Source organism: Rhamphochromis sp. 'chilingali', assembly GCF_963969265.1.
Source record: "Rhamphochromis sp. 'chilingali' genome assembly, chromosome: 20".
NCBI lineage: Eukaryota > Metazoa > Chordata > Actinopteri > Cichliformes > Cichlidae > Rhamphochromis > Rhamphochromis sp. 'chilingali'.
This window is the reverse complement of record NC_137947.1, coordinates 16,908,052-16,921,508: the sequence shown is the minus strand read 5'-3', so window position 1 is coordinate 16,921,508 and position 13,457 is coordinate 16,908,052.

The following is a 13,457-nucleotide window of genomic DNA, read 5'->3' as shown; positions in this document are numbered from 1 at the left end:
TGTTCTCTCAAGTGGCACATTGGAATGAGTAGTGTAAAATTTACAGGTTAATTTCAAAGGGCCCGCTCTGAAATGTGGATATCACAAAGCGGTTTTATGTTAAACGACAGAAGTGCAGGCTTAGTGCAGCTTTTTGTGTTTGACGGAATTTACACATTATCAAGACTCCCACATGGAGACATTTAGGATAAAGGGCTGCACCAAAAGGAGCAGGAAAAAATGTGGTAATTTCATCATACCTTTCTCGGTTTTATCTTCTCTACTAGCATCTAGAGAAGACTGCTTTGATAGACAGTGTGATGGGCGCAAGCCATTACTTTTCTAGACTACACACTTTGAAGCCTAAACATTAGTGTTTTGGCTGATGTCATGCCGTGTAAACTAAAAGTTACCTTTACTGGAAAAGAGTAGTACAAATTATAATGGTTATAATGACAGAAAATTCTCAGTTAGTCCAGTTAGCAGCATGTTACAATGTTTGGCACTTTAGAAGCCACCATTCTTGTCTTTTGAAATAAACAAATGTGTGTATATCTATCTATCTATCGGTAAAATGGTAAATGGCCTGTATTTATATAGCGCTTTACTAGTCCCTAAGGACCCCAAAGCGCTTTACATATCCAGTCATCCACCCATTCACACACACATTCACACACTGGTGATGGCAAGCTACATTGTAGCCACAGCCACCCTGGGGCGCACTGACAGAGGCAAGGCTGCCGGACACTGGCGCCACCAGGCCCTCTGACCACCACCAGTAGGCAACGGGTGAAGTTGCCTATATTTGAAGGAGAGGCTTATCTACGGTGGCCCTGAGAGGCCAAACGGACTGCAACTTAAGAAAACACCAGCAATAAGAAAAACGCTGCAAAAGCACACAAAACACAACGGAAACAGGAAAAACGAAAACAGAAGTAGGAAAAAAACACAAGGGAAGTGTTTCTGGGGAGACAATAACCCGACGGACCAGTTGCAGGAACCTACAAGATGGTAGGCGTGTTTTATCATGATTCATATGCTACTGGTGACGGATTTTTAGGCTAATAGTTAGGCTAGCACATTTACCGCTCATCTTTTCTTTCCTCACAAAACCGACAGATCCTCCCCTTCTTTTAAGTGTCTCCCAGCGCAATTCTAAGCATATTTTGGTTCCTGCAACTGGTCCGCCTAGTTATTGTCTCCCCAGAAACACTTTTTTCCTTTTTCTGTTTTAGTTTTTCCTACTCTGTTTTGTCCCCCCCCCCCCCTATTTCCGTTGTGTTTTGTGTGCTTTTGCAGCGTTTTTCTTATTGCTAGTGTTTTCTAAAGTTGCAGTCAGATTGGCCTCTCAGGGCGAACGTTAATATGTTGGTACTAGCTAGAAAAGTTGGTTATCAAGCCAACACAGAAGTGCCTTAAACCTGCATTTTAAAAAAAATGTCCTTAATGTCATTATCATCTGTGCATTTTCAGAGAAACATGAAAATATACAAAAAACAAGTTTTTCTGTAGCAAACGGGGGTTTATCACATCCAATATGACGAACAAATTGCAAGGAACATATGTATGATGTCACGAGAAACCTTGAAAGATGACTTGAACTCTGTTTATAGTTCACTCTCAATTGCTTGTTTTGGATCACACCCTATGAAAGCTGGGATAAACTCCAGCGCCCCCCTCCCCGGAGAATCTGATAAGGATAATTGGAAGACGATGGATGGATCTTCTTCCATGTTTGAATGATGAAAATTATTTAAGCCTGTGAAGTCCGACTGCCTGGTAAGGTTACATTTTGGGGAGATCCTTTGGTCAGACTTAATCCACTCAGTCCTATATGCATGTGTATAGTCCTCTCTATTGCCCTCTGTCTGTGCTACTTTTGCTAGTTTGCTGCAGCATACTTTTGCATTCCCTCTCTTTATACACCTGACAGAAACACTGAAATCGCTTTATAAGCAACATAATTAAAACAAACAGCATGGTAGACATACAGACTATGACTGACATGGCCCTTGTTGGTTAGATTTGAACTGTGTTGTTGTTCATACTCACTCATCTGTTTGTGCTCTGTGTAAAGCACTTACTCCCCTAGAAATAACCTGACAGGTGACTTAATCTGAGATTAAAACAACGATTCTATTCATAGACTCGATTTGCTTCTCAGGGGAAAATGATTTCCACAGATCTTTCTCCTTTCTGGTGAATCAAAGCTGTACATATTTGATAAATATCATCCAAGCAGAGACAGATGAAAGGGATTTCAGTGACATATGAGGATAAAAAATAGATTTTAGCTTGCAGACATCAATCTTTCAGTATATCAAGGTAACCTTCAGAGCAGAATGTGTAGAGAGGTGCATGAATTGTCTAGGTGTGGTTGATGATTCCCTCTCCTCTTGTTCTTCTCTTTTGTTTCCGGTGGCTCTGCTATCTCTGCTCCCCTTTCTCCTGTTTATTCGTCGCTTTAGACACGAGCAGCCCTGCTTTGTCTTTCTCGAAGAAGTGTGTCACTGAGCCAAGTGAGGAAAGGACAAATAGCTTTACATGACTGTCTGCTGATTATTACTCACTGTTTTGTAATGACAGTACAATATAATGAGTATAGTGGCTGACACTTTCCCCTAACAATCAGAAAATCCCTGGTTTGATCCCAGGAGGAGACACAAATGTGTTTGAAGCTGTGCCAGAAAGGGCATCCAGTGTGAAATCTGCAAAATATGCAGAGCTACCCACTATGGTGACCTCTTGTGACTATAGGAGAAGCTAAAAGTAGCTTTGGTTGAGGTGACTTTAAAGTTTTTCGTCTAAAGGTTCCCCATCAATCCTCCTCATACCTGCTCGACTGTCCATTTGAAGCCTCAGACTGTGATATTGAAAATGTCAGTCACACAGACAGAGATATGAGAGTTTTGACGGTCAGGATAAATTTAGAGAATCTAGTCTCACACACACGCACACACACACACACACACACACACTAAAACAGTACAGACTATACTGCTGAGATTGTCGCAGAGTCATCTTTGACTCCTTCACAGTAGTCAAGATTAAATGGCTAAAGAAAAGCGAACCAAACGTTAAGTCTCTTCATTGTGATGCCGCTCAGAGCATGCTGTTGTTTCTTTGTCCAGCCACTGTATAGCAAATAATGCTCTAAATATCCAGCCTCATAAAAATGTTTCCACTCTGAAGAGGCTGTTTGGATGTCACCATTATAGGAAGCCTGTGTATTAGACTGACAAAAGGAAAAGCGTGACACACTGCACTTTTCTTCCCCAAAACAAACAGATACTGTGCTTGTTCAGGCCAACAAGCAGATCCCTTGCCTCCTCCCGGACCGGTTTGACGCCAGAAAAGCCACGCGTCTCTGCTGTCACACACGTAACACTGGCATATCAATCAGCTCTTTATCTGCTTCCTCCACATGACAGAAACAGAAAGACATGTGCCTGTCAAAAGTCAGAGAGGTTATTTTGCTCTGAATACCCCTTGAGATCTTGATAGGAGATTAAATGATTGGTTGAAATATCCAACTGGCCTTTAAAGCCTATTGGTTATGTTGTAATGGGAGGTATGCTGAATAAACCACTGCCGGTGCAATTTTCTGATTTTTCTTGACAGCAGCCAACAAAATCAATGCAAAGGCAGCTTTTTTTTCCTTTTTTCTAACAACAAATTTATCAAAAGATCCCCCAGGGTTCTCTGTTCATGCAGTGGGAATGAAGGAAGTAACATGAGACTGAAATTTGAGTTGCAGCTGCTACCAGAGAGAGTGCTAAGACATGCCCAGGTGTCCTAGTGACACATCACAATGACTTCTGACACACACACACACACACACACACACACACACACACACACACACACACACACACACATATATGTTGAAATGTCTTCTTAAGCTACATTTCCACTGCAGAGAGATGTTTTGATTGCAGCTCGCTCAAGTTTCACCTGAAACTCAGTGAGTAATATGAGCAACACGTGATGCTGTTTATCTTGTTTTCATTATAACAGTTTCAGATTCAAACAAACACAGAGACTTCCTCTCAGGTGTTTATGTGTGATTGTGCTCATGTAAGAGGGGATTCATACACACAGGCAGCTGATATGTCCTGGACAAACGGAAACTAAATGTCTAATCTTTGACCTTTGGACTTTTTGGACTCTGTTGACACTTGGAATTGTTGACAGAGTGTAAACCAGCTCGGCACATGTAGTTAAGGCTATCTGTCTTTGATTTGATATGTAAAGTGCAACCAGCAGGAGTGAACACGTGTTTTAAACTGGAGATACATTTTATGGATCTGTAGTCATGATGCTTGGGTCAGTAATCAGTGAGATTTCAGCGTGTGTGTGTGTGTGTGTGTGTGTGTGTGTGTGTGTGTGTGTGTGTGTGTGTGTGTGTGTGTGTGTGTGTGGCTTAGAGCTATGAACCATGTCAGCCTTTGGACTGTGGGCTGGGCTCACGCCATGTGGTGTTTCATTCTCACTCATGTGGCGCCATCTAGTGTTTTTCTCCTCTGTCTTATGTCAAATGCACCGAGCGCTGTTTACCACTAGAGGTCGTTGACAGCCTGCTTATAGAGCATACACCTCTGCTAGCACAAACTCTGATATTGTCTACCTTTACAAGTTTAATTGTAGTTTCTGTTTGCAGAAGACACACCTCGTACTTGTAAATCTCTAAAGAAAATGTAACAATCGGTGACGCCTTTCATTTTACTGGTTTGTAAAGACTTATGCTACTGTAGGTATCACCTCTTTCTATTTGTTTAGTTCAGCATGTAGTGAAAGTTGTAAAAGTCTTTGTTTTAACCCGACTTTATTGCTGAAGTGTGGCAGTTATGTCTGAGGCGATTTCCTCCGATTGTGCCAGGCTGTCATCGTACCAACGCAACTCCGCTGGACAGAATGAAACAGGGCTGGCATAATGAATAACAGACTGACCTTGACCTGCCATCAATCCTTCATGTGTGCAAGCGTCCAAACTCATGAATGTGTCACTGAACCAAGGTGAAGCAGAACTCCTGTCAGCTTTGAAGGTGACCATGCCCTCCAACCTTCCTGTGCAAAAACACAATTAACCTTCCCCAGAAGCGGTAAAGAATCAACACAACGTGTTACTGTCCTAGTTTTGTCTCCTGAAACGTTTACTGTTCGTTTCACATTAGGAATTAGATGTTTTTACTGCAGACAAGCAATTTTCTTTACTTATGCAAGGCAGCAGCTAAAGTTTAAACGATATGTATGTGGGCTTTTGTGTGGCCACAAGTGACGACTAGGGTATGACATTGAACATTTTATGACATTAAAACGTAATGGTTCAAACAGGTACTCAGACTCTTTGTTTATTATATAACCATCTCAATGAGGTAATACAAAAAAGTTAGGACGCTGTGTAAGATATAAATAAAAACAGAATGCAATGATTTGATCAATTAAAATCATACTTTTGTTGACAACAGAACACAGAGAACACAAGATGCTCTTTTTATACTCAATCATGTTACTGACCTGTGGAAAATTAACCGAACTAGTTGCAAAATGTTCTTCCAGCTGTTTCTTTTTAGCACCACTTACTTTTCCAGCCTTTTGTTGCCTCTGTGTTGACTTTTTTTGTTCTATTGTAAATTAAAATATGAGATTTGCAAATCATTGTATTCTGGGTTTTTTTTAAAGCTTAAATAAAAGCGTCCCAACTTTTTCTGTGCATGACTATACAATATATTGTAAAAAAAACCAAAGAACAAACAAACAATGAATTTGAATTTGTAATGAACTACAGCTAAAACTACAGTTTTCCTTTGAAACATAGTGAATCAGAAAAAATACTCAAGGAGCTAAAAATGACACCACGTAAGTAAATGTACTTTCTGTGTTTTCTCCACTAAGTAAAATTAGTGAACTAAACTAAGAAAAAAGAGGCGAGGCTGTTTAGAAGGAAGCAGTGTTGTAGACAAATGAATGTGCAGTGTTGCACAGCCACACCATGCTAAGAGGGGGCAAGTTGGACTGGTGGCTGGTTAACTAACCAGATCGCTCTCTTGTTGAACAGTGGGCGCCCTCCATTCATAAAAACAGTCTTACTGCCTGAATATAAAATCTCTTTCACGCTAGTGTGAGTGCAGCCCTAATGAGTAAGACTAGATACAGACACACATTGACACTGAAGTTGTGTCGGGGTCCTGGCTCTTGTTTCACTGAGTGTGAAACACAATCAACAGCAGGAGGGAAAAGGCAATTTCAGGCTTCAGCGACAAGAACACTTGTCTGTATTTCAGTATCATTCTCATTTAGGGTGGATGGAGAAATCAGACGCAGTGTGTGTCTGCGTGCTCACGCGCGTGCGTGTGGGTCTCATTTCTGCTGACTTACACCATTTCTTCCCTCTTTCCATCATATTGTGCGGCCATTTATTGGAAGACACATGTTGCCAGCGCTGTCTAAACACTGTCAAATTATTTCCCTGGAGCAATCTTTGCCCCTGACAGTCACTGTCTCTCTGTATAACGCTGATGGTGGGTAGCAAGCACACTGACCTAATAGTCAGTGGGTAGTCTGATAGTCACATTAAATCACAAATATTCATTCGTTTACTTTTATTCTTTGCAGCAGCCTAAATTTTTTTTATGCTAACTTCAGAATGAACATGTATTGCACCATTTAACCGATAAACAGAAAAGCTATACAAATATTTTTCACAATGCATTTCTACAATAATAATTTTGTTTCATTATTTAAGTTTCTAACAGGACATTTTGTCCACTCAGCAAATTTCTGTTTCAGTCTTATTTACCCTGAATCAAAACTGAAGCCACTCTCTCACCTTACCCCATTTACATTCCCTTGTATTCACAAAGATCACATTTTGCCACTAGGAGGAGTGCTAAAAAGTCAAAACTATTAATTTCTTCCTAAGAGCTTTATATGAAGCTGCTAAGAGAAAATCTTGGTAAAAAAATCCAAAAACTTAGAGATGGCCAGGTTTGACTCCATCAGCTGTGAATGACATGTCTTCGGATGGTGGGAGGAAGCCGCAAACTCCACACCGAAAGACCCCAGCCTGATGGTGGAATTGAACTCAGTACCTTCTTGCTGTGCGGCAACAGTGCTAACCACCGTGCCGCCTCACTTGTTCAGGCTTGTTTTTTAATTGTACTGTCATAAACTTTAACGTTTAACATGCTGACTGAGCCCTCTAAAGACTCTGAGTGTTGCACGGTCTGATCTCAGGGTGCAACGTTCACTCCCGGAAGAATAGTAGCATTGTGTCAACTCACACCTGAATGCTCCAGATGGGCAAACTGCCAAAGCTTCAGCTTTTTAAGAGGTGCTCACATTTTCTTGATGTTTAATTAATCAAATGATTTCTATTATGAGCACCTGGCTGCTACTTATCCTTTTAATTCCTATTGCACAGTCTTGATAAACCCTTGTCACAGTGTTTGAATACACCTACCACACTTAAACCTGCATGTTGGTTAAACAGTCTGTGTGGGAGTGAAATATTTTCAAAAATACAGAAAAACATATATTAACTCCAAATGCATAATGACATGAGATTCATATCCTCGCGGTGCTTTAAGAAAGGAAGGACAGAGTGCACGAGGAGCAGAGTACAACTAACTGCTGGTGTAACTCAACAGGAAAGGTGGCAGACCAGTCTTGTCGGCAGGCTGGCAGGGTCAAAAACACAGAAACCATTGCTTCCTGTGAAGTAAGACCCACTGCAGACTGAACCAAGTATGCAGAAAAGACTTTAAAAGGGTCTGTTGTAAAAGGCATCCAAAAATGCACATAGGATCCAAATACTATCTAACAAAGGAGTGAGGTCTGAAAACATAACTGTGTACATGGGAGTTAGTGGGAAATTGGAACCAGGTGAGTGTGGCAGGGAGGCGCCTAATGGAAGTCTGAGGACATCTGGTGGCAGGAAGGGGTGTTACAGCGTCATCCTGTTTGTTAATAGAGCAGAAATATACTTTGAATTCTGCTGTTTGAAGTTGACTTTAACTGATAGATTTTTAAAATGAAAATGTATTTGTGATACAGTCAGTGCAGGTCTGTGAATTGTGTATTTAAAATATAACATTGAACATTTGCTGGTAAAATTCAGGTGCTGTTAAAACTGAGAAACCGAAAAAATAATGAAATGTGATACAGTCAAGTACCACATTACGAACAAATAAGTTGAAATGGATTTGAGATGATTTTAACAAGTCAAAAATAAACATTTAAACATTTTAATTACATAGAAAAATCGACAAAAACACATGTCTTGCATCCCTTACCATCACACACAGACGCCAGAATAGAAACAGTAGAGGAAGGATGATGCAGAGATATCAGTTTTAAAACCCTCACTGACTCTGTGTACTCACCTGTACACACACAATTACCTATAGAACTTATGTTATAAGGACATAGTCAAGTGTTTGGACTTGCCTCTAATTTGGGAAATGCATAAATTCATGCATAAATCACCGTACATAAAAATTTTTTACCATGAAAACATGAAAATTTATTTCAAGTCATCTGCATGTAACAGGATAAGTTGGAGCGATGGTAGCGTTAGTTTAGGCGCACGTGTGTGTGTTTGTGTGTCCTATAAGACAGAGATGTTTAATTGAGTTAGAGGATCGTGCTTCAATCCTGCATTAATGTCCCAGTGGACTGTCTGAAAGGCAATGGAAGGGTTTGACCCAGTTAGACACACGCACGCACACGCATGCACGCACACACACACACACACACACACACACACACAAAGAAATACACACATGCAGCACAGCAGCGCACAGACAAAAGCCACACAAAACTGCAGCTTAAAATGATGAATAAATCTGGGTGGGAGTTACTGCTCTGGTGATTGATTATCAGAAACAACAGTACCAGGTGCCCAGTCAGCGGGGAACAATTAATGACTTTGTGTGTGTGTGTGTGTGTGTGTGTGTGTGTGTGGCTGAGAGCCAGTATTGGTGAATCCACTTGTTACCTTCACTTTAAGCTACAGTGACTGCATGTTCCTGTGAGATCTGCATTGCAGCAGTTGCAGCCGTCTCGTCACCATCTCAATACCTGGCTCAATAACCGACGATGCAGTTAGTCAACTGGCTAATGGGAACAAGCCCTGTGCTTCACTAGAGATCCATCGATTTTTATGAGGGAGCGAAAAGCCATCAACTTTAATCACCGAGATCTGTGGGGAGGTCTCACATTAAGCTGCTCTCATAAAAAAAAGAAGAAGAATTTGGAGAAATGTGCACAACAGCAGAGAAACTGAAGGTGCCAGCAGTTCAAGTAGTTCTGAATCAAGACTTGTGCTTACTATGTTTTACTGTTTGCTGTTTTTCTGAAAGTGAAGGTCAGAGCATCCACAAGGTTAATATTAGTGCATTTCTGGGTTTTACAGCACCATAGAAACCTTTTTTTGTTTTTCCTTTATGAATTCTCTTCTTTCCTTGCTCTCTGATTAAGGTCTGTTATGAGCCCATGGCTGACCCTGAGGCTTCAGTAAAAACACGAGTATGTTCTTTTGTAAATGGCCTGTATTTATATAGCGCTTTACTAGTCCCTAAGGACCCCAAAGCGCTTTACACATCCAGTCATCCACCCATTCACACACACATTCACACACTGGTGATGGCAAGCTACATTGTAGCCACAGCCACCCTGGGGCGCACTGACAGAGGCGAGGCTGCCGGACACTGGCGCCACCGGGCCCTCTGACCACCACCAGTAGGCAACGGGTGAAGTGTCTTGCCCAAGGACACAACGACCGAGACTGTCCAAGCCGGGGCTCAAACCGGCAACCTTCCGATTACAAGGCGAACTCCCAACTCTTGAGCCACGGTCGCCCCCGTACTTTGTACTTTGTACTTTCCCAGTCCTTCTCTTGTGCTCCTTGGGTGAAATACGAAGCAGGATATGAAGATGAAATGATGTAGTCATCCAGAGGAGCCATTTGGAGGCTTCACCAGAGGAAAATAGTTGCAGGGTTCAGCGGAGGACATGGGAGGAGCATGACAAGCATGCTTTCAACAAATTCTTCTTTTCTGATGGAATTAGAGGAAACATGCAACTCCACATGAAGGGAGATTTCTTTCTTTCTTTATTTTTTTTGAGAAAAGCAAAGAGCAAGTGGCTGGATTCCAAGAGCTATTAAATAATCCTCGGATTTATTGAATGAGATTCAGTGATTGAGGCTGATCGGCCTTTAATTATTTCCAGATTTCCTTTCTATTGGATGAAAATGAGAAATGAATGAGGACAGATGACTATAAAACCTCCCCTCAATTCTTTCCAGTCTTTGTTTCGGCATCCAAACCCACCCCACTCTTTCCTTTGCAAACACTTATGTAATAACGGCTCACACACATAAATGTGTACATGCTTTGAATTATTTCTCAGGCCTTGACTCTAATAACAATTCAATATTTTTATAGCCTTCTGTTATTGAATAGAATTGCCCGGACTGACCCTAAAATATCAAAATACAAAGGCAGACTCGCTGTCTCCACTCGCCGTTATCCAACTCCCACGAGAGAAGCTCCTGGTCTTTGCTTTCTGATGGTGAAAAGAGGGCTGTTTAGAGCTCAGTGTGGTGTGGACACAAACAGAGAGGAAAAAAAGAAAGTACAGGCTCTGGGAAAGAGATGTTGCTTAAAAAAAAGCAGAGGGGGTTTAGAAAAGGGGAGGGTGGATGGAGGGTTTATAGACTCTAAAAACAGATGCTCCCTTGACTGGCCCTGTCTCCCCACATTAGTGCAGTGTACCCTTTTTCCTCTCCTCCTGTGCCATCCCTCCATTCTCTTGTTTTTCTTCCCTACTTCACCCATGTACCTCTTACCTCCTTCCATAAAAGCTATCTCTATGTCTCTCCTCACCTCGCTTAAACCTTAAAACTCGTCGCAGCAATGTGTTACTGTTTTCTAGCTTGCAATTCACTCACACGGAGAGAATAATGGATGTGAGTAATGAAAGTCAACTTCCTGATTCAGGAGCCCAAGTCCATCGAGAAGGGGGGTTCCAGGGGAACGCCCTGGTTTTAAAAAAATACAATTAAAAACTAGATGACATGATGAGCTCTCACATTAACTACAAAAGTGGCATAAGTGCAGCACAACAAGCACCCACGAGACTGCTGGGGTGGACTGAAAATTGTGTAAGAGTCCATTGAGCAATTACCCACAGGTCGCTGTTATGGTAGTCAGTCAATCAGCTGCCTCTCTTAGTCATTCATCCGGTCAGAGAAAGTGGGCAAAACTCACCAGTAGAGCACACCACATTGCCTTGACGTTTTTGTCAAAATAACAACATTATTTCAGAGGAGACAGAGGTAAATTGTTCCCTGGAGGAATATGAGCCACGCCTGCTAATTGCCTTCTTTCAAGAAAACGATAGCTGTTGGTGCCAAAAAAAAATATTGGACCTGCAAGATAAGTGCACTGCAGGTGGAGTACTTTACACGATTGCTCAAGTTTCTCGTTATTCCGATGGGTCATCCTCTATTTGCTTATTGCCTTTTGAACACACTTAATGACAAGTGTATCAGTCGCAATTGCAACAAATGTTTAGAGAGGTTGTTTTATTGTATTATCGGAGAGAGTTGTGACTTTCTCCATCAAACTTTTTTCAAAGCAGAAGCACAAAGACGAGCAGCTCAGCAGACTGAATGGAATGTGCTTCACAAGACATGGAGACATGCCAAAGAGGTCAGTATTGACTGCAATATCTACAGGATACAGAGCAGTCACTCGAATCAAAGCTGTTTCCCCCAGAGATATGACTCTGCCTATGCCAGCCTCTGCTGTCAGTCAAGAACCCAGTGGGGATATAATTTGCCATCATTCATTTTTACATTAAATTCACAGATAATCATGAATTAGCAATCTCAGCTCTTGTATAGAACTCTATTGATCAAAAGCTGTGCAAAATCGCAAACCAAAAGATTAATTCAGATTTGAAAGCAGAACCAAGTCAATTCAGTCTAAAGATTTTACTAAATTTGTGCAGATTTAACAGGGAAAGAGCTCAAAAAGGAGATATCATTTGGAAGAACTGAATAGGATTTGAAATATATTGTTTAATTAAAAAGCCTTTTGGAAAATAGACTCTAGTAAATCTAGATTGGACTCTAGATACTGGTGATAGTGAAGATAAAGAGAAAGATAAAGATGGAGGCTTGGGGGTGTGGATGACTAAAGTGAGGCAGAGGTGGGAAGGATGTGGGTAGCATGAAGAAGAACCTGAAAGGCAGAATGACAGAGATTTTTGATTGGCTTGCAAAAGTAAATGGCTGGACTAGAATAATGGTGTCAATATTGCGTTTGAAAGGATAGGAAAGAGAGAGTGATGTAAAGAACAGACTAGCCGCCTGAACAGTCAGGAAAGCAAACAGATGAGTAATTACAGATCTTCCCTATTGAACTTACAGATAACCTTCATTTCGGTGCAGGTACCTGTAAATTGTAAATATTGTAAAACGTTTCTTCTGTCATTTAATGGTCGGGCATTGTACAGCTACAAGCATTTCACCCCCATGTCATACTGTGTATGGTTGTGTGTGTGTGACAAATAAAATTTGAATTTGAATTTGAATTTGAAGGTACGTGATAACAGCTGGCTTCTCTCTTCCAGAAACTGGATGGGACACCTACTGGAGAGGTTAGGGTTTGGCATGAGGAAGACTTGGAATTTGTGCAGGAATTAGTCTTTCATACATAGTTGTTTGTGTTGTATTTACAAGTGGTGGGGGGCATGAACAGGTCAGTCATTTCCAGGTAGCAGAGTGGTGGGAAGTGGGCAGGCAGGTAGATAAGTGCAGGTAATGCTGTGTGTGTGTGTGTGTGTGTGAATGAAAACCTAAACGCAGACTCTCAGGCAGATATCAAATAAGAACAAACTTTTATTATAAGCGATGAAAGAGTCCAAAACACAAAGCCCATGAAAATCCCACTGTGAAGTATCCACAAGAAAGCTGAGAACCAACAAGGAGCACATGAGGATAATTACAGGGGGAAAAAACAAAGTCTTAAAAAGGCTGGGAACCTAACACAAAACTACAATATGATGCAACAAAGAACTAAGGCAAAAAGAGGCTTTAATACACAGAAACACAAAGGGCTAAAGGGCAATGAGACACAGCTGTGGAGCTTAACACATCTAAACTAAATCAGGTAAATGAGATGAGGGGTGGAAACCAAAAATACACAAGAGGCAAATGGTGCCAAAATGAAACGGGAAATGATGCACAATAGCTAACAGGGAACCTGAGACAGAACTAAACATTGGGGGAATTGACAGAGAAGGAAACGGTGATAATGTAAAGAATAAGCAAATTAAGAATCTGTTACGATACGCTGAGTGGCAGGCAGGACCCAATATGCAGGACTCCTGACACAACATAAACTTAAAGGCAACTTCGCTGCTGGAGCATACAGGGACAAATTACAAAACAAAACTTCGCTGGGGCC